Source organism: Lepidochelys kempii, chromosome 1, assembly GCF_965140285.1.
Source record: "Lepidochelys kempii isolate rLepKem1 chromosome 1, rLepKem1.hap1, whole genome shotgun sequence".
In the NCBI taxonomy this organism is placed as follows: Eukaryota; Metazoa; Chordata; order Testudines; family Cheloniidae; genus Lepidochelys; species Lepidochelys kempii.
Window position 1 is genome coordinate 138,538,008 of NC_136380.1, and position 22,745 is coordinate 138,560,752.

At 43.5% G+C, this 22,745-nt stretch overlaps 1 protein-coding gene across 20 annotated transcripts in view; it reads right to left on the reverse strand.

Moving 5' to 3' along the window:
• Window positions 1-22,745, reverse strand: part of CTPS2 (CTP synthase 2) — a 144,485-nt gene that overhangs the window by 45,318 nt on the left and 76,422 nt on the right. The window contains exon 17 of one of the 20 annotated variants that reach the window (XR_012160274.2): window positions 16,898-18,027. The exons of 17 other annotated variants lie outside the window; for them this stretch is intronic. The gene's annotated coding sequence lies outside the window, so the exon portion shown is untranslated. Of the gene's footprint in view, window positions 1-16,897; window positions 18,028-22,745 lie in introns of those variants that run through there. 2 more of the 20 variants (XR_013636201.1, XR_013636202.1) reach the window with 2 other exon arrangements.

Consider the following 22,745-nt stretch of genomic DNA (forward strand, 5'->3'; position numbering starts at 1 on the left):
ACCCAACCACTCCACCCCAGAGGATTGCCCAAGCAACAGAAGGCTGGCATTCAATAAGTTTTGAAGAGCAGTGTGGCCTTGCCCTTCCCTCCTCCCCTCATCCACCACTCCACCTGGTGCTTCCCTCCTCCTCCACCCCTCTCGGGCTATCTTGGCAGTTATCCCCCTATTTGTGCGATGAATTAATAAAGAATGCATGATTTTGAAACAACAATGACTTTATTGCCTCTGCAAGCGGTGATCGAAGGGGGGAGGTTGGTTGGCTTACAGAGAAGTAGAGTGAAGCAAGGGGGTGGGTTTTCATCAAGGAGAAACAAACAGAACTTTTACACTGTAGCCTGGCCAGCCATGAAACTGGTTTTCAAAGCTTCTCTGATGCGCAGCACGCCTGCTGTGCTTTTCTAATCGTTCTGGTGTCTACTGCGCATAATCAGTGACCAGGCCATTTGCCTCAACCTCCCACCCTGCCATAAACGTCTCCCCCTTACTCTCACAGATATTGTGGAGCACACAGCAAGCAGCAATAACAATGGGAATATTGGTTTCGCTGAGGTCTAACCGAGTCAGTAAACTGCGCCAGCACGCTTTTAAACATCCAAACGCACACTCTACCACTATTCTGCACTTGCTCAGCCTATAGTTGAACAGCTCCTGACAACTGTCCAGGGTGCCTGTGTATGATGGTTTCATGAGCCATGGCATTAAGGGATAGGCTGGGTCTCCAAGGATAACTACAGGAATTTCAACATCCCCAACAGTTATTTTCTGGTCTGGGAAGTAAGTCCCTTCCTGCAGCTGTTCAAACAGACCAGAGTTCCTGAAGATGCGAGTGTCATGTACCTTTCCCGGCCATTCCACGTTGATGTCAGTGAAATGTCCCTTGTGATCCACCAGTGCTTGCAGCACCATGGAAAAGTACCCCTTGCGGTTTATGTACTGGCTGCCTTGGTGATCTGGTCCCAAGATAGGGATATGCGTTCTGTCTGTCGCCCCACCACAGTTAGGGAATCCCATTGCAGCAAAGCCATCCATTATGACCTGCACATTTCCCAGAGTCACTAATCTTGATAGCAGCAGCTCAGTGATTGCGTTGGCTACTTGGATCACAGTAGCCCCCACAGTAGATTTGCTCACTCCAAATTGATTCCCGAATGACCGGTAGCTGTCTGGCATTGCAAGCTTACAGAGGGCTATCTCCACTCACTTGTTAACTGTGAGGGCTGCTCTCATCTTGGTATTCTTGCACTTCAGGGAAGGGGAAAGCAAGTCACAAAGTTCCATGAAAGTGCCCGAACGATTGCGAAAGTTTCTCAGCCACTGGGAATCATCCCAGACCTGGAACGCTATGCGGTCCCACCAGTCTGTGCTTGTTTCCCGGGCCCAGAATCGGCGTTCCACAGCATGAGCCTGCCCCATTGCCACCAGGATGTCCAAATTGCCAGGGCCCGTGCTTTGAGAGAAGTCTGTGTCCATGTCCTCATCACTCTCGTCACCACGCTGACGTCGCCTCCTCGCCTGCTTCTGCAGTTTCTGGTTCTGCACATACTGCAGGATAATGTGCGAGATGTTTACAATGCTCATAACTGCCACGGTGATCTGAGCGGGCTCCAAGCTTGCCGTGGTATGGCATCTGCAGGAAAGCAGAGTTGCAGCGGAAGCGGTGGCTGACGACGGATGCCACGAGAATAGATATTTATAGAGAACGACAAGAGGACCTGAAAGGTGGATTCATGAGAGCAGGAAAGCACAGTTGCAGCAGAAGCGGTGGAGGACGATGGTCAGCACTGCACACATTTCCCAAGGAAGAACACACGTACCCGGGAGCCCATGATAGACAACATGGAGAAATTCGCTATTGAGACAATAGCAGCAGAGTTGCAGCGGAAACGGTATATGACGACAGTTAGCAGTCCTACTGCACCATCTTCTGCCAGCAGCACCCAGGACACAACAGCAGCGGTGTCGGTGAGCTGAGCTGAGCGGGCTGCATGCTTGCTGTGGTATGGCATCTGCGTGGAAAAAAGGCGCAAAACGATTGTCTGCCATTGCTTTCACGGAGGGAGGGGCGACTGACAACATGAACCCAAAACCACGTACAACAATGTTTTTGCCCCATCAGGCATTGGGAGCTTAACCTAGAATTCCGATGGGTGGCAGAGACTGTGGGAACTGTGGGATAGTTACCCTCAGTGCACCACTCCGTAAGTCTATGCTAGCCACAGTAGTGAGGATGCATTCCACCAACTTAATGCGCTTGGTGTGGACATACGCAATCGACTGTATAAAATCGATTTCTAAAAATAGACTTCTATAATATCGACCTAATTTCGTAGTGTAGACATACCCATAGAAAGTGGAAGTACTCACAAAGCAAACCAAATAAACTCGCTATGCTACTTTAGGATTTGTACAGTTAGCTCCACATCCACAATATGCTATGTCATATCCTTGAATTGATATAATTTCATTTTAAAGACTCTTTTCAGAAAATCAGTAAGAACTTCAGTTTTGTCTGCCATTTTAATCCTCTCCTGTTTAGGGAACAAATTATTTGTCACTGCGGAAAGCACTCAATATTAATATAAGTGCTGATCAAATTGCCAGGAGAAGGAATGACTATAGAGATTAGCTACACACTGAGAGCTCAAAGGATAATGCTAACAGTAACATAGGTGTGCAGAGGGGAAAGCAGATGGTTTCATGAAATGAAGCGGCAGGTGTTGCTGAATACTAATACCTATTGGCATGGTTAGGAAAATCCCAGCAATGAAAACCAACAAAAACTCCCCTTAAAATGCCCAGGCACCCTTTCATTTATTGCTGTCCAGGAGTAATCAATATTTGCTAGATTTAGATTGATCTGTTTCAATGAAGATAAGTATATTGTTCAGCAGGCCCAACCAATCAGAAAGCAGTAATGTTGAACTAATACTTTGGAAATTTTTTAAAAATTACAAACGAAGGAAGTCCATTTGAAGTGAGAATCAATCAGCTATAGTTGAAAAATTGGCACTGAAGCCTTCCAAGTGTGAACATGAATACAGAAAATTTCTTCCCATACTTTTCAAATCTTATTTATTGGCAGAAGATGCACAGACTACAAAACTTCTATGGCCAGTACTAAGCAAATGAAAACATTAAACGCAACAAAATATATTTTTGCCCAAAGAACACTGAATTCCAAGCAAGCAAAATTATTATTACACACATCTAAAACACTTATCACCACAGGATCTGCCAGTCAACCACTGGGTTCATCTAGTTTGTCTCAAATTACATCCATTTCTTGCAAAAAGATGACTGCCATCTGTAAACTTGGAAATTTAAAATTATCAATGGCCCAATCATACATCCCTTACTTACATTAGTAATCACTTTGAAAGATGGGGCTCATTATTTGTCTTCACTGGATTGTACTATAGTACCCAAAAATCCCTCCATGGCCTAATCTAGCTAACTGAACCACATGACTTCAGGCTGAAAATTGTTGGGTTCTTTCTGAGATTTTTGACATTATTTAAATCCTTGCAAATTCTTATCTACACTCCTGTGGTAAGATAACTTCAGCCAGTTCCCATTTTCAACACTCCTCCTATCTGAGTTTTATCATTTCCTTATTTTGAATTAAGTCATTGCCCTGGTAGATTTATTTAATCAAGGTCTAAGCCCTCTGAGAAGAATTCCACTTGAAAAAGCAGAAATTTTAGTACATATAATTTTACCTGAAAATAATCTTACAAAGCGCATAAAAAGGATGTTCCTTTTTAAAACAATGATTTCTCATTCATAACTACTCACTGAAATTGTAAAGATAATAGGGATGCTGATGTGGGAAGCCCACAAAGGCATTATTTACTACATTTTAGAGCTAGTTTAAATCTATCCAAATTTTCCTCAATATTCTGTGATACAGGAGGGCCAGGAAGCAGTGGTAGAGTGTTTAGAGGGGAACTATATAAACCCTAAACTAATTAAGGTGTGGTTCCCTGTAGACTAGAAAGGGTTGCTACAGGTTAATTGGAGCACCTGTTGTCAATTAAGACCCTGTCAGGAACCTAATAAAACCCCCGGCTTCAGGCAGTTGGGTGGTGGTGGTGGCGGCTGTTATACCAGAGCTTGGAGGTGTGTTGTGAGATCTGGAAGACCAGAGAACTGAAGTAAGGGAGACTCCATCCCCCAGCATCTAAGGACTGAGGATAACCCCACCTAAGGGGGATGAGGGTAAGAAACCCGCAGGGGTTGAGAGGGGCTGGGACTCAGAGTGAGGAGCAAACCCAGACCCCTCCCTTGCTTCCCTCCTCTATCACCTTCCTGGGCCACTAGCGGGGCCCTTGGTGCCTAAGAGCAGGGGCAAGGGGTGGTGTCTTAGAATCATAGAATCATAGAATCTCAGGGTTGGAAGGGACCCCAGAAGGTCATCTAGTCCAACCCCCTGCTCAAAGCAGGACCAATTCCCAGTTAAATCATCCCAGCCAGGGCTTTGTCAAGCCTGACCTTAAAAAGCTCTAAGGAAGGAGATTCTACCACCTCCCTAGGTAACGCATTCCAGTGTTTCACCACCCTCTTAGTGAAAAAGTTTTTCCTAATATCCAATCTAAACCTCCCCCACTGCAACTTGAGACCATTACTCCTCGTTCTGTCATCTGCTACCATTGAGAACAGTCTAGAGCCATCCTCTTTGGAACCCCCTTTCAGGTAGTTGAAAGCAGCTATCAAATCCCCCCTCATTCTTCTCTTCTGCAGGCTAAACAATCCCAGCTCCCTCAGCCTCTCCTCATAACTCATGTGTTCCAGTCCCCTAATCATTTTTGTTGCCCTTCGCTGGACTCTCTCCAATTTATCCACATCCTTCTTGAAGTGTGGGGCCCAAAACTGGACACAGTACTCCAGATGAGGCCTCACCAATGTCGAATAGAGGGGAACGATCACGTCCCTCGATCTGCTCGCTATGCCCCTACTTATTTAGCATTACTTCCACTTGATTTCAGAATATTTCTAGTATTTCATGCATGATATTTTTGGCATTGATATGAAGATCATGATACTTGATAGCTGCTGGCCATTTCAATAGATTAATAAAATCAAACAAATACAGCAAATAAAATTCTCACATAAAACAGAAAAAAATCACTAGTACAAATGAGATTAGACACTTGAAAGCTCAAATCCTCCCTAAAACTAGAGTTAACAAACTCCTATTGACAAGATATGGCATGAGCTGACAGCCACTTGCAATTTGTCTTTAATTTTATAATTGTAATAAAAACTGGATACAGTTTATTTGTAGAGTTACACAAAGGATCTTAATCAAAACTCTGCATCCAAATACCCCTGGACTTCAGAGGGGTTCAAAATCTGAACTTTTGCAGCTAGCCTCTGACTCACTAGTGGGTTAAACCAAAACCCTGGATCCTAACACACCAAAACTTTGGAGGGAGAATCTCAAACTTACAGTCTAAATTTTATAGCTTGGGCTGATTTCTAGTTTAACATGACCTATGGCCCTGATTCTGGGAAACACTTAACCGTGTGCTTAAGTTTATCCATTGATACATGCTGTTCTGAACAGGAGTGCTTTCCTGAATCATGGCCAATACGAATACATATGTGAACCCAGTTAGCTAGTGGAGGAGGTTAGCATAACCCTTGAGACTCTGACTCAATTACCCTTAGGTCTTGTTTATACTGATTTTTTTTCCTTAGAGTGTAGCATTGGTGAGAGCAATATCAGACTTTCACCATCATTTTGATTTCCTCTGAATAGAGCTAGATGACCTGGTGGCTAAAATGGCAACCAGCAACCAGTCTGCTCTAGCACTTCCACTTATTGCTGGCCCTGGAGGAGCTGCACTGGAGCTATATAGAGCAACAGAGGGAGAATTTCACAAAAAGCTGAGAGTAGACAGAATTAACAATGAAGTTAACATGATACCACTTCTGATTCACATGGGGCCAGATCATCCTACTCTAAAGAAATCTCTTGTAGGGTTAGAGGCGAGTCCTTTAGAGGAGTTTTTCTTAGATGATTCCATTTGGGTGAGGGTGGTGCCTTCCTAGATTTGGAAAACAAATCCTTGCAGGTATACCTTTAGAAAAAATCTTCTCTGTAGATACTTTCTGTAGTATAACTGATTGCACATAGCAAGAGATCATAGAAAGTACAGCAAGGAACTGAACCTTGATAAATTAAAAAGATCACAGTCCATTCTGGTAGAAATGTCTGACATAAATCGTTTGGAAGTGTGCCCCAAAGAATCTGGAGCAAGATCATCAACAAATTAAAACTGTTATTTATATGGACTGACAACGGAAAATCTTTCATAATCAAGTTGGTGTGGCAGCCCGGAAAAACTTCAAAGAGTTGTCCCAATCCACGGTCCTCAAGCTCGTATGAATCTTTTAGCAATTCCGGTTTTGTTATACACTATCTAAAATTTCAATCTCTCATACTTAGCATTTCCTTTTGGAACTGATTCAGACCCACACTTGTGAACTCTGAAAAAGCTGCTGGAGGAGAAAGAGAAGGAGTCATCTTGCTCTACTGCGTGACAGACTAGAGCAGAGGTGGGCAAACTACAGCCCGCGGGCCGACTGTCCTACCCAGCCCCTGAGCTCCCCGCCGGGGAGGCTAGCCCCCGGTCCCTCCCCGCAGCCACGCCATCGCATGGGCGGAGCTCTGGGCAGCGGGGCTGCACACTCCTGTAGGGCAGTGCAGCAGCGTGTCTGGCTCTGGCCGGGCGGCACAGCTGCCAGACATGCTGCTCTGAGCAGCATGGTAAGGGGGCTGGTGCCAGTGCTGAGGGGTTGGATAAGGGGCGGGGGTCCCGGGGGACAGTCAGGGGACAGGGAGCAGAGGGCGGTTGGATGGGGCAGAGGCTCGAGGGGAGGGGGAGCAGGGGACGGGGAACGGGGTAGTTGGATAGGGCAGAGGTTTTGAGGGGGGCAGGGGGGGAACAGGGGGGTTAAATAGGGGGTGGGGTCCTGGGGCAGTTAGGAGCAGGGGGTCCCAGGAGGGGGCAGTCAGGGGACAAGGAGCAGGGGGGGTTGGATGGATCGGGGGTTCTGTGGGGGGGCAGTCAGGGGGCGGGAAGGGGCGGAGGCCAGGCTGTTTGGGGAGGCACAGCCTTCCCTCCCCGGCCCTCCATACAGTTTCACACCCTGATGTGGCCCTCGGGCCAAAAAGTTTGCCCACCACTGGACTAGAGGCTGGATACACACCATCCCCTTCTTTGTAGCCTCTCACATATGCCCAAGTAGATTTGCTGCTCACCCTCCCTGTCTGGAATTACTGGGCTTGCAGAGCATGGAAGTTCCATGAACTGATAAAGACAGGCTGAGAACTCAGTCGTATAAAATACTCTTTGCTGTCTCTCTTGTTTTTTCTTCTCCGTTTTCTTTGCTCTTTTTTTATTTTGTGGCCTGCATCTCCCATTTCTTTACTCACCAGAAGGCTCCATGCTGCTCAAGGTAGGGGTCTGGGAGCCAACTGGTAGTTCCAGTAGCCTTTATAGTGTTCTTGCAGCTCAGCTCTATGCTACAGGAGCAAAAAGAGAAGAGAAGACTGTGCCAGAAGTTTCCCCATAGCTGGCTACATTAGAAGCCACTTCTGGAACAGCACAGTAAGGCAGTCGACTTCCAGGGACCTACTTGCTACTTTCTCCACAGCCACAGAAGCATGCTTGCAGTGCTGGGATAGGTGGAGTCATACTATGTTATTCACCCCTTCTCTCATGAGTTCTGACCTGCCCCTCTCAACTTGTATCTAGTGAAAGAAGTGCTGGCCTAGGAACTAGGACGTGTTGAGTTCCCTCACTGTCCTTAACAATACTTTCCACTCAGAGCTTTGCAAACTGAACATATTGTCCCCATTTTAGTGGTGGGGAAACTTAGTGTAAAAGAGGTTAAATGATTTGGTTGAGGGGCACTGCCTAAAAGTCAGGAGGCCTTTCTAACCTTGGTTCTGATAAAAACTTGCTGAGACCTTGGGCAAGTCACTTAACTTCACAGCACTTCCATTTGTTGAAAGTATATCTACAGGCATTTTTTTAGTTATGAAATAAAATGCAATATATTATCAAGGCCGGTGGTCAGAACAGAACTCAGTCCCTTCAGGCACCAAACTTGGTCTTTCATCCAGTTGATCCCCTGGCTGTTGGGGAAGACTTCTACCATGAATTTTTGCATCATGCCTTGGCAAAATGTCAAGTGAAAAACACTTTGCAGGTTTTCACCTGCCTCGCTGCAGATGTTCATCAGTCTCCTGAAAATCCAACATTTTTGGAGTCCAAAATCCCATGTAAACAAACTCATAAAAAATTCTAAACCTGTTTTCTTGACCAACTGCTTCCATCAATTTTGCCCTGTGAGAGTATTACTGCTTTATTGATAAAATCCTTTATAACCATGTCTGTATGCACAATCTCTACTAAAGCCAACTATACATTTTTTTCCAAATACATAATCATTGCATATAAAATGCAATCCATAAATAAATATTTTAAAACCGAACATATCAAACTGATTACTTTAATTTTTCAGGTAGATATCATAGGAACATTTCCTTTCAGGCTTTACCAGAAGCGCAGAAAGACATCAAACAAATCCCACAAAGAACTTAGATGTATTTTGAACCGTTATGCTGCAGAAAGGGGGCAATCCTGGCCAGCTGTCCCAGAGAGAACTGAAACTTGAGACTTATTGAAGCTAAGTGCAGGCAAAGTGGCTGAACTCAGACAGTGCTGTGCATGGAACGGATATGCAAAAGTACAGGTGAGCTGGGGTCTTGTGTCGATGTGGGTAATCTTTGCTAAGGGCTTGAATTTAACTAGAAGTGAGTGGAACAAACTTCCTGCACTTTGGGCCTGATCCAATTCCCATTAGAATAAATGGTCAAACTTCAGTAGCACAGGATTGGACTATTTATGACTTAACAAGAATCCAGCCATAATCACTTCACATCCCTCCACTCGCATCTACTCATGCTGTTAACCTCATCACAGTCCCCCTGGGAGACTTCTCCAACTCAAGCTATTAGGGTGTTCCTAGCCTTTTATATCTTTGTTAGGATAAACTCCTGCTCCCTCTGAAGCGAGCTAAATACAGCTGAACTATATTAGGATTGGGAGGCTATTCAGAGGACCAAAAAGAAGAGGAGGTTTCATGGGACTAGCCAAGCTTGGGGAGGGTAACCGTGATAATGTGGCTCCATTGGCCAAACTCCCCACTCGAGGGGAGCTTTGCCCAGGCTGGAGTTCTCGGTGTGGGACTGGTGGAGGACAGAAGTCTTCTTCTCCAGCCACAGATTACTATCTGTGCTACTGCATGGCCAGTCTCAGAGATGCAGCCATTACTCCTGTGCTCCCTGATATATAACTGCACATCGCAAAGGGGTAAAAGATTTGATCTTCAAACCCCCAGGTGCTCCTGCCTCCAATCTGAGCTCTGTCTATTCCTTTATTCAGTATTATTTATTTCTCTTCCCAAATACTAGAATGGGGGGGATCTTTATAAAGATCTAGTAGGTGTAAATCTTGAAAAATAGGTAAGAAGGGTATTCATTTTACAAGCAATGATTAAAGATTTTAATTATACCTTAACTAACTTAATGGAAAAATCAATGGAAAATTTGATCTTGGACAGTCCACCTGGTGCTTTCTTAATAAAATGCAAGGTACTTAGTCACAACTGATTTAGCGTCAAGGAAGAGAAACACAAATATGTCTTTCCACTGCCCCCCCAAATCCTACCAATGTTTTGATGCGTTGTTCTTATATAATCACTGCTTTACATATTTCACAATATTTTCTATAAGGGCAGGGTGGTAGAAAGGGATACCAGCTAGAGGTTTGTTGTTACCTTGCTTCAGTATGCTTTGAAGGACCTGGAAGTACTCCTCTCATGGGAAGAAGTTAGAATTATGAACTTTTTTCCCCCTTCAAATAGTTAGTCTCTAAATGTCTTTTTCTTTCTCCCTCCCCAATTTATTTGACTAGAATGAAGGACAGGAAAATGGAACTGTATTCAGATACTGAAACTGAGACAGATAAAGTTTACTGGATTTCAAGCGAAACCTCTGGTATTAAGAGGCAATACAGAGTGTCTGAGCTTGCAGTTACATTCCATTCCATTCCTTTCCATTAGAAGGGCACATACCAAAAATATTTACTTATCTTGGTTTGAATTCTGCATGAGGGGAAAAAAAAAAACCCTATTCTGTCTGTGACTCAAGGTCAAAGAACTCATTTTATTTTTATGTAACAAAAACTATTCAGCTGAGATGGGCAGATTTAATAATTTTAAAGTGAATTTGCTGATCACTGTGAGATATTGTTGGTTATGTTTTATATTCAGCTAACTTGAGATTCCAAACTGAAGAGAAAATCATACCACTTTACTGCTTAAGATGATCCCACGAGAATGTCTGATTTATAACTTGGAGCAAATGAACCAACCTAGATGGAAGAGGAAGTTCTACTGCACAAGCTAAGCCAAGTGTCCAGGAAACTTTCTTTGAGGCACATCCCCACCCCAACTCACCCACTCCACTAACAAGGCCAGCCTCAATGACCTGCCCAAGATGCACAAGTTTACAAAGGGCAAACAATGAGTAGGCACTGCATAAAAATAACAACCCCACCTATTAGCTCATACTCACTTTTCTCACAATTAAAAAAAAACCCCATAAATCTGTGGCTTTAGGGACTTATTTTTGATGAGGCCCATGTTGTTTCTCTCCTTTCTTGTAGTTGTGAAGGTGGGCTTGAACCCTAGACCTTCAGATAGAACCACTAGTACTTGAGCTAAGAGACTGTCTTCGTTAGCTAGAAGCTGTGGTAAAATCTTAGTCTCTTATGCAGATCAGCCAGGATAGGAAGACAAAAATGCATTATCCTAGTGTGGCTTGTGTAACCCACAACATATACAAAACATTCAGACAGTACAAACACGATCACCACCATGAGTCAATGTACCATGAGATGTGTGGCACAAATGTTCACCAAGACGGGGTGGAAAAGGAAAAGGTAAACATAACACAAAGTAGTGCAAAGATACTACAAAGTGAACACACAAGTTAAAATTGTGGTGTAATTTGTGTTGACTTGACACATTAAGGCCATTATCATATCCCACAAAGATCTGAGTCCGAAGATACAGAAGACCACACAGGTAATCGCAAAGGTAAACAGCACACTCAGTCCTGTTGCCAAGCCATGCTGCACGCAATCCTATTTGTTTCACAAGCTGCTCAGCTGTCAGTCCATGCTGTGAGAACTACAAAGAGTAACCAATTCAAACTAATTGTAACAGTTAAAATATTGATTACTACAATTTATTCTAATGAATGAGCCTACTTCCCTGCCATTCCTCTTTAATATTTAATACTTGTTGCCAAAATACAACAGTCTGACTTTCCAAAGATAGACTCATAGACTTTAAGGTCCAAAGGGACTAGTAAGATCATCGAGTCTGACCTCCTGCACATTGCAGGCCACAGAACCTCCCCCACCCACTCCTGGATGACCCAAAGGCTCAGCAAAGCTACGGTAATTCTCATCCCTATTCATCCTGGACCACGTTCCTTCCTTTCGTTAGCTTTTTGCCTTCCAAAAGACCACAGTAACAACTTTCACCAGGAACGTTTTGGTAGGGCAGCAGGACCACTTCACTGGTTTCTTAACAGAGCACTCTTTAAATACCCACCATGCAAGATATTTTTAGGGTATTGTTTATTTATTTTCTTCCTTTCCTCCCTCCTCCCAATTTTGGTATGGTTTGGTTTAGTTTCTTGCCTACTACATACTCTACCTCAATTCACCAGTATTAGTACCCACCCTCCATTTAAAAGCATACAAAGTTGAAATAAAACTGTGTAATTGCAACTGGCCAGTTCCACCACTGGATGGCAATATTACTTAGCGAATTACCAGCATAAAGAGATCTAACAAGTTTCAGAGTGGTAGCCGTGTTAGTCTGTATCAGCAGAAAGAATGAGGAGGACTTGTGGCACCTTAGAGACTAACACATTTATTTGGGCATAAGCTTTCGTGGGCTAAAGCCCAATTCATCAGATGCATGGAGTGGAAAATACAGTAGGAAGATATATATATACAGAGAACATGAAAAAATGTGCGTTGCCATACCAACTCTTAATGAGACCAATCGATTAAGGTGGGCTGTTATCAGCAGGAGAAAAAAACCTTTTGTAGTGATAATCATGATGGCCCATTTCAAACAGTTGACAAGAAGGTGTGAGTAACACTAGGGGGAAAATTAGCATGGGGAAATAGTTTTTAGTTAGTGTAATGACTCATTCACTCCCAGTCTTTATTCAAGCCTAATTTAATGGTGTCCAGTTTGCAGATTAATTCCAGTTCTGCTGTTTCTCGTTGGAGTCTGTTTTTGAAGATTTTTTGTTGAATAATTGTGACTTTTAGGTCTGTAATTGGTAGGTTGAAGTGTTCTCCGACTGGTTTTGAATGTTATAATTCTTGACATCTGATTTGTGTCCATTTATTCTTTTGTGCAGAGACTGTACAGTTTGGCCAATGTATATGGCAGAGGGGCATTGCTGGCACATGATGGTATATATCACATTGGTAGATGCACAGGTGAACGAGCCTCTAATAGTGTGGCTGATGTGATTAGGTCCTACGATGGTGTCCCTTGAATAGATATGTGGACAGAGTTGGCAACGGGCTTTGTTGCAAGGATAGGTTCCTGGGTTAGTGTTTTTGTTGTGTGGGGTGTGGATCTAACAAGGATCTTCTTAAGGGCTGGTTGTAAAGAATTGTGGGAATCTATAGACGGTTTGTCTGTAGTGCAGTCACTAGAGCTTGTAATTACTTTTACTCTCTTGCAGGGACAGTCTCAAGCTTAGCTCAAGAGACACGTACGATGCTGAAAGTGGCCTGTCTGCTAAATGGTCTTTGGCCTGTATTTTACCCAAAGTACAGAGAGCCATTCCAATGTGTGACATCTCATGAGCCATCAGGGATGGAAACTACACGACTGGAAAGTATTTCAGTGATGTGCACTAAGATTTTCCAGCCCTTGTGAACTGAGATAGTAGACCTTACAATATCATTATTGAGATGATCCTCATGCCTCCCCCTCCCTGAGAACATTAGAACCACAGTTAATGCTCCATGCCATCCAAAAGCTTTTCTGAAATGACATAAAGCACTGACCTCTAATTCTAGGAGTTCCTGAGAATACTATACCCCATGATAGAACTGAACTTGGGGGGAAAGCAGTGAGGCTATTAAAATGACCTGATCTTCAAAAGTCAGTATAAATTAATTCTTAAAAAGTCAATACTTTTGTTATTGAAAGTTAACTACAGTAAAATTTGTATTATCTGGCACATTACCAACTGGAAAGCTCTATAAACTGGCATTTCTGATCTTCATTGAAAGTCCGGTTTATACTCCAGTCGGTGTGGGGCCAGCAGTCTCCCTATCTGGCTCCGCTTGGCTCCCCGGAAGCGGCGACATGTCCCTGCTGCTCATAAGTGGAGGAATGACCACAAGGGGTTCAGTGTGCGGGAGGGGGTGTGGACCTGGGGGTTGGGGCACGGGAGGAGGTGCACGGTGCAGGCTCTGGGAGGGAGTTTGGGTGTGGGACGGGTCTCGGGGCAGGGGCCTGGGGCATGGGTGGAGAGCAGGGTGCCAGATCCGGTTGGCGCTAACTTCGGGCAGCTTCCCACAAGTGGCGACATGTTCCTGCTGCTCCTAAGCGGAGGCGCGGCGCAGTGGCTCTTCATGCTGCCCCTGCCCCGCCCTGAGCGCTGGCTTCACAGCTCCCATTGGCTGGGAACTGTGGCCAGTTTGGGCAGCACCTGCAGGGAGCTGCCACACTTCCATAGTGCACTTTGATCTATTCCTGTTTCAAAGCACACGATGGAATTGTTAGCATGGGTCAATAGGATTCACACAGACACTAGTGTGCAGCAAGCCATGAACTAGCCTGGTCAACACTACAAAGTTAGGTCTCCTGCCAACAGAAGCACCCCATTACAGCAATATAGCAAAACCACCTCCCTGAACGGCGTTGAGCTGCGGTCCCTGTACTGTGGTCAATGCAGTGTGAGTGTAGATGCTGCATGACCTATGTTGACCCTAATAGTCCTCCAGCAGCTGTCCCACAATGCCCAACACTGATCACTCTGGTCACAATTGTGACCTCCACTGCCTAGGGGTCATGCCCCACTCCACTCTCTTAAAACACTTGGTATATTTTTGACATGTCTTTCCCTGAGCGCCCAGCTTGGGAGCACATCTCCCAGCTCTCCACTGTCATGTGCAGCTGCCCAACTGACTAGACCAGCTACATGATCCAGATGTACCTGGAGAAGACAGGAGGTACTGGATCTCCTGGGACTGTGGGGAGGAGAGTCTATGCAGGCACACCTATGGACCAGTTGTAGACATGTGGACATCTATAAAAAAATTGCACAGGGGATTCAGGCGAAGGAGGACGACAGGGACCAGCAGCAGTGCCACATGAAAGCAAAGGAACTGCGGTATGCATATGCCACAAGATCTGGGAGGCCAACAGTTGATCTGGTGATGAGCTGCAGACCTGCTGGTTTTACGATGAGTTGCATGTCAGATCTGGCAGACATGCAAGTATGCACCAGCACCCCGCAGACTACCATGGATACCTCAGTGGAGCCCAAGACACAGACCCCTGCCATAAGTGAAGAGGAGGAGGAGAGGGACACATATTGGGGTGGGGGTGATGTAGAGGATCCAGCTATGCCACAAACCAGGACCAGTTTGAGACTCCGCTGTGGTCCGGCTAGTCCCACCAGCCAAACACGGACAAGCCCGATCCAGAGAACCCTCCTCGGGTAAGTGCTTTTTCCCTTACAGTGTTTAAAAACAATTGTGGCACCTGGCCCATCCCAAATTACCAAAGGCCACATGTATCAATATTTAACTGTCTTACTCATACAGGAAGAGGTAACAGTACAACAAACAGAGCTAGAGTTATCTGCTTTTCATTCCCCTGTAGGATTAGGAGGACGAAGGAGGGCATATAGAGCACCCTGTTGATTTATATAGGGATGTCCCTTGTATCCTCCTGAGAGATCTCAATGAACCTTTCATGGAGATACTCTGCAATCCTCTCCCAAAGGTTTCTAGGATGGCCACCTTATTTTTTCCTTGGCAGTAGGACACCCCGCAACGATCTACTTGGTACCACGGGTCAAATCCCTATCCCTATTACTCCACACAGGCAAATCCCTATCCCTATTACTCCACTCCCTATTACTCCACATACACTGACCTGGGAGAGGCACGGCTACTGTCAGAGTAGCCAAAGCAGACTGCATTTCTGCACTTGAATGGACAGATCTGTGTGCTTTCTAGTTAAAATTCTGTTCAGTTAATTCATGTTTGTATTGTATTGTCCTTTTTTATTTGTACACTGTCTTTTCCCCACTATTTTTGTCAGACAATAAAATTCTATTTTTTGTAAATAAATTAATCTTTATTAGTTCACCAAGCACACTGCAGAGTGTATGGCAGGATTCAAAGCACCCAGCACTTGTAAATGCACAGCACCACAAAATTCATAAGTTCAAGAAACCACCAAGTAATATCTGTACACATACAGCAAGCACTGCATAATTCAGTTTCAGTGAAAGACCATGTAACAGTTATAAATGCACAGGAAATCATAGTAATTCAAAGGTTTATTATAATACACGGTGTCGTATGTATACATGCACATCAAGCACTGCACAATGCCTAACAGCCTGCAAACCTACAGGGCCAGGGCATAGTCAAGCACAGCACATTAATGTGGCTGACTATTACAGTGTTTTTTCAAAGCCTCCTGCAACTGCATAGCTCTATAATGGGCTCTTATAACGGCCCATGTGTCTGGCTGTTCAAACTCAGCAGACAGCCGCTCCACCGTGGCGGCAACTTTCCCCCCTTTCTCTCACATATGTTATGCAGGACACAACATAGAGCTATAATTATTCAGATATTTTTCTCACTGAGATCCAGTCTAGCAATCCAGTCTGTCAATTAATCACAGTTAACTCATGCGATTAACTCAAAAAAAATTAACTGTGATTAAAGAAATTAACTGGGATTAATCACAGTTTTAATAGAATACCAATTGAAATGTATTAAATATTTTGGATTTTTTTCTACATATTCATATATATTGTATTTTGTGTTGTAATTGACACCAAAGTATATATTTTTATTTATTTTTTTATTATTATTTATATTTATTATTTTTTATTCCAAATATTTGCACTGTAAAAATGATAAACAAAAGAAATAGTATCTTTCAATTCACCTCATACAAGTACTGTAGTGTAATCTCTTTGTCGTGAAAGTCCAACTTACAAATGTAGATTTTTTTTTTGTTATATAACTGCATAGATAACTTCTGCTGGTAGCATCTGACTCAGATAATGAAAATGAACATGCATTGATCTGCACTGCTTTGGATTGTTATCAAGCAGAACCCATCATCAGTATGTCCCCTGGAACGGTGGTTGAAGCATGAAGGGACATATGAATCTTTAGCGCATCTGGAACATAAATATCTTGCGACGCTGGCTACAACAGTGCCATGCAAACGTCTGTTCTCACTTTCAGGTGACATTGTAAAGAAGAAGTGGGCAGTATTAGCTCCTGCAAATGTAAACAAACTTGTTTGCTTGAGCAATTGGCTGAACAAGGAGTAAGACTGAGTGGACTTGCAGGCTCTAAAATTTTACATTGTTTTATTTTTGAATGCTGTTATTTGTACATAATTCTACATTTGTAAGTTAAACTTTCATGATAAAGAGATTGCACTACAGTACTTTTATTAGGTGAATTGAAAAATACTATTTTTTTTACAGTGCAAATACTTGTAATCAAAAATAACTATAAAGTGAGCACTGTACACTTTGTATTCTGTGTTGTAATTGAAATCAATATATTTGAAAATGTAGAAAACATCCAAAAATATTTAAATAAATGGTATTTTATTATTGTTCACAGTGTGAATAAAGCTGCTCCATGAATGCCAACAACAACCTGGAAGTGTTTTTCGTCATGCCCCTCAGCAATCTGCCCTCAAAGAAACTGTCATGTCCCGCACTGTTGCAGTTCTTCCTGAGGTTCTGATAATATCAGAAAATCATGCATCCTGTATTTGCAACATTCATGACAATAGTACAGAGCTGTGCCAACTCTATGCTTCTATCACAGAGGGTGGACACCAAACAGTGCTACATGGGTTTGTGGGATCATAAAGAAAGGTGCAAAAATTATGGGATACGGATGCATTCTGGGATGGAGAAAGTTGTGAGAGGGGAATTTGATCCCTCACTCCCAGAGTTCACTGTGTGACTCATTTCTGCCCAACAATACATTGTGAAAACTTCCCAGAAGGCATTTTGCCAGACTGGGATACCTACCCATTGTGTGCAGCACTTTGCATTGACACAAACTCTACTAGTGAGTACATGAAAATCCAATGCAAGCGGCCAAGTGTGTGCTCACAAGTGACATACTAACTGTGGCAGCTGTACGCCAGCTTAACTTTAACATGTGTTTATAAAGTTTGTAGTGTAGACGTGGCCTAAGTGTTCATAATAAATTAGGAATACAAAATTAATGATTAAAAAGGATTAAAAGGTTGCAAAATCAAGTACTTTCAAGTCAGGAAATGCCAAAATGAACATTGCCCTTGCAACATTAATTTACCCCCACCCCACATGCATATACACTATGATACAGTCTTTAGTTACATGCAGAAGTGACTGTGAAAAATTTGGCATACATGACTTGTCCAGTGTCACACAGAAACTTGGTGACAGAGGCTGGGATAAAATTCAAGCCTCCAGAGTGGCATTCATCTGGTCTAACCATTAGACCATTCTGTCTCTTCCTGCAGTCCCCTGCCTCATTCACTACCCATCTTCCAGCTTCCTACAGACAATAGCCTCCTTCATTACACAATCCTTATTCATCCCCAGATCAGATCCATTCTGTGCACTCAATGAATGTCCTGTGTAAAAAGTAATATGGGATCATGGAATTAAAGGCTGTATTATAAATAATGCATATAAACAACATAAGAATGGCCATTCCGGGTCAGACCAAAGGTCTATCCAGCCCAGTATCCTGTCTACCAACAGTGGCCAATGCCACTGGGGTGACCTCTGCTGCTGCCACGTCCCTCACCCCCTCAGATTCTGGGGGAGCCCCCCCAGCCAGCGGGGTGGGGGAACAATGGCCAATGCCATGTGCCCCAGAGGCCGTGAACCTAACAGGTAATGATCAAGTGATCTCTCTCCTGCCATCCATCTCCACCCTCTGACAAACAGAGGCTAGGGACAACATTCCTTACCCATCCTGGCTAACAGCCATTAATGGACTTAACCGCCATGAATTTATCCAGTTCTCTTTTAAACACTGTTATAGTCCTAGCCTTCCCAACCTCCTCAGGCAAGGAGTTCCACAGGTTGACTGTGCACTGAGTGAAGAACTTCCTTTTATTTGTTTTAAAGTTGCTACCCATTAATTTCATTTGGTGGCCCCTAGTTCTTATATTATGGGAACAAGTAAATAACTTTTTCTTATTCACTTTCTCCACACCACTCATGATTTTATATACCTCTATCATATCCCTCCTTAGTCTCCTCTTTTCCGCGCTGAAAAGTCCTAGCCTCTTTAATCTCTCCTCATATGGGACCCGTTCCAAACCCCTAATCATTTTAGTTGCCCTTCTCTGAACCTTTTCTAATGCCAGTATATCTTTTTTGAGATGAGGGGACCACTGTACGCAGTATTCAAGATGTTGGAGCACCATGGATTTATATAAGGGTAATAAGATATTCTCCGTCTTATTCTCTATCCCTTTTTTAATGATTCCTAACATCCCATTTTCTTTTTTGACTGCCGCTGCACACTGCATGGACGTCTTCAGAGAACTATCCACGATGACTACAAGATCTTTCTCCTGATTAGCTGTAGCTAAATTAGCCCCCATCATATTGTATGTAAAGTTGGGGTTATTTTTTCCAATGTGCATTACTTTACATTTATCCACATTAAATTTCATTTGCCATTTTGTTGCCCAATCACTTAGTTTTGTGAGATCTTTTTGAAGTTCTTCACAGTCTGCTTTGGTCTTAACTATCTTGAGCACTTTAGTATCATCTGCAAACTTTGCCACCTCACTGTTTACCCCTTTCTCCAGATCATTTATGAATAAGTTGAATAGGATTGGTCCTAGGACTAACCCTTGGGGAACATCACGAGTTACCCCTCTCCATTCTGAAAATTTACCATTTATTGCTACCCTTTGTTCCCTGACTTTTAACCAGTTCTCAATCCATGAAAGGGTCTTCTCTCTTCTTATCCCATGACAACTTAATTTACGTAAGAGCCTTTGGTGAGGGACCTTGGCAAAGGCTTTCTGGAAATCTAAGTACACTATGTGCACTAGATCCCCCTTCTCCACATGTTTGTTGACCCCCTCAAAGAACTCTAATAGATTAGTAAGACATGATCTCCCTTTACAGAAATCACGTTGACTTTTGCGCAACAATTTATGTTCTTCTATGTGTCTGACAATTTTATTCTTTACTACTGTTTCAACTAATTTGCCCGGTACTGATGTTAGACTTACTGGTCTGTAATTGCCAGGATCACCTCTAGAGCCCTTCTTAAATATTGGCATTACATTAGCTATCTTCCAGTCACTGGATACAGTAGCTGATTTAAAGGACAGGTTACAAACCGTAGTTAATAGTTCTGCTATTTCGCATTTGAGTTCTTTCAGAACTCTTGGGTGAATGCCATCTGGTCTTGGTGACTTGTTACTGTTAAGTTTCTCAATTAATTCCAAAACCTCCTCTAGTGACACTTCAATCTGTGACAATTCCTCAGATTTGTCACCTACAAAGGACGGCTCAGGTTTGGGAATCTCCCTAACATCCTCAGCCATGAAGACTGAAGCAAAGAATTCATTTAGTTTCTCCGCAATGACTTTAAGTGCTCCTTTTGTATCTCGATCATCAAGGGCCCCACTGGTTGTTTAGCAGGCTTCCTGCTTCTGATGTACTTAAAAAACATTTTGTTATTACTGTGATACAGCATGGCCAGAGGGCAGCAAAAGACTGTTTTTTGGAGCCTTGCTCCTTGTAGAGGGAACAAAGTTTGCTATAAATTAATTAGAGCACCTGAAGCCAATTAGAGCACCTCAAGCCAGTCACATTATAAAAAACCCCTGCTTCAATCAGATAAGTGGAGGAGTTGAAACAGAGTGGATTGGTGTTGGAGAAGAGGAGAGTTTGGAGAAGTGCTGTGGTGGGCTAAGAAGACCAAGACCGTAGGTAAAGAGACACCTGGTTTGTGCAGAGGGAGGGCAGGAAGCCCTACAAGCTGAAGGGCAGGAGAGGGAAGTAGCCAGGGGAAGGAATTGCTAGTTCTAGTGGTTTACTGCTATCCCTATGGCCCCTGGGCTGGGACATGGAGTAGAGGGTGGGCCTGGGTCCCTCCCTCGCCACTCCCCTCCTCTAGGACACTCGTGGGGCAGTTAATACCCCAGTTCAGGGGCAAGAAATGGTGCCCTGAACCTCCCCCCACCCCCAAGAGGAGAAAGCATGAGACCTGTCATTGTAGTGCTGGAAATTTGCCACATTACCTTTTGAGTTTTTGACTAGCTGTTCTTCAAACTCCTTTTTGGCTTTTCTTATTACATTTTTACATTTAATTTGGCAGTGTTTATGCTCCTTTCTACTTACCTCACTAGGATTTGACCTCCACTTTTTAAAAGATGTCTTTTTATCTCACTGCTTCTTTTACATGGTGGTTAAACCATGGTGGCTCTTTTTTAGTTCTTTTACTGTGTTTTTTAATTTGGGGTATACATTTAAGTTGAGCCTCTATTATGGTGTCTTTGAAAAGTGTCCATGCAGCTTGCAGGGATTTCACTCTTGTTACTGTACCTTTTAATTTCTGTTTAACTAACCTCCTCATTTTTGCATAGTTCCCCTTTCTGAAATTAAATGCCACAGTGTTGCGCTGTTGAGATGTTCTTCCCACCACAGGAATGTTAAATTATTATGTTATTATATTATGGTCACTATTTCCAAGCAGTCCTGTTATAGTTACCTCTTGGACCAGATCCTGAGTTCCACTCAGGACTAGATGGAGAGTTGCCTCTCCCCTTGTGGGTTCCTGTACCAGCTGCTCCAAAAAGCAGTCATTTAAAGTATTGAGAAATTTTGCCTCTGCATTTTGTCCTGAGGTGACCTGTACCCAGTCAATATGGGGATAATTGAAATCCCCTGCTATTATTGAGTTCTTTATTTTGATAGCCTCTTTAATCTCCCTTAGCATTTCATCATCACTATCACTGTCCTGGTCAGGTGGTCGATAATAGATCCCTACTGTTATATTCTTATTAGAGCATGGAATTACTATCCATAGAGATGCAATGGAACATGTGGATTCATTTAAGATTTTTATTTCATTTGATTCTACATTTTCTTTCATATAATGTCACTCCCTCTCCCCTGCACGACCTGTTCTGTCCTTCTGATATATTTTGTACCCCGGAATGATTGTGTCCTGTTGATTGTCCTCACTCCACCAGGTTTCTGTGATGCCTATTATATCAATATCCTCCTTTAACATGAGGCACTCTAGTTCACCCATCTTATTATTTAGACTTCTAGCATTTGTGTACAAGCACTTTAAAAACTTGTCACTGTTTATTTGTCTGCCCTTTTCTGATGTGTCCGATTCTTTATGTGAATGTTTCTTGTCTGATCTGGCCCATACTTCATCCTCTTCCATCCTCTCCTCTTGACTAAAACCTAGAGAATCTCTATCAATAGACTGGCCTCTAAGAGATGTCTCTGTCCGATCCACGTGCGCCTCTGCAGTAATCAGCTTTCCCCCATCTTAGTTTAAAAACTGCTCTGCAACATTTTTAAAGTTAAGTGCCAGCAGTCTGGATCCACTTTGGTTTAGGTGGAACCCATCCTTCTTGTATAGGCTCCCCCTATCCCCAAAGTTTCCCCAGTTCCTAATAAATCTAAACCCCTCCTCTCTACACCATTGTCTCATCCACGCATTGAGACTCTGAAGCTCTGCCTGCCTACCTGGCCCTGCGTGTGGAACTGGAAGCATTTCTGAGAATGCCACCATAGAGGTCCTGGATTTCAGGCTCTTTCCTAGCAGCCTAAATTTGGCCTCCAGGACATCTCTCCTATCCTTCCCTATGTCATTGGTACCTACATGTACCACGACCACCGGCTCCTCCCCAGCACTACACATAAGCCTATCTAGATGCCTCAAGAAATCCGCAACCTTCGCTCCAGACAGGCAAGTCACCATACGGTTCTCCCGGTCATCACAAACCCAGCTATGTGTGTTTCTAATGATTGAATCTCCCATTACTAACATCTGCCTTTTCCTAATGACTGGAGTTCCCTCCCTCGGAGAAGTAACTTCAGTGTGAGAGGATACCCCAACACCATCTGAAAGGAGGGTCCCAACTATGGAAAGATTTCCCTCTGCTCCTGTTGACTGCTCTCCTTCTCTGGGCCTTTCATCCTCCTTAACAGCGCAGGCACTGTCTGACCGGAGGTGGAACAAGACTACAGTGTCCCGGAAAGCCTCAACAACATACCTCTCTACTTCCCTTAGCTCCTCCAGTTCTGCCCCCACTCTGCTGCTGGGCTTCTCCCTGAATTCTCTCCTACAGCTACT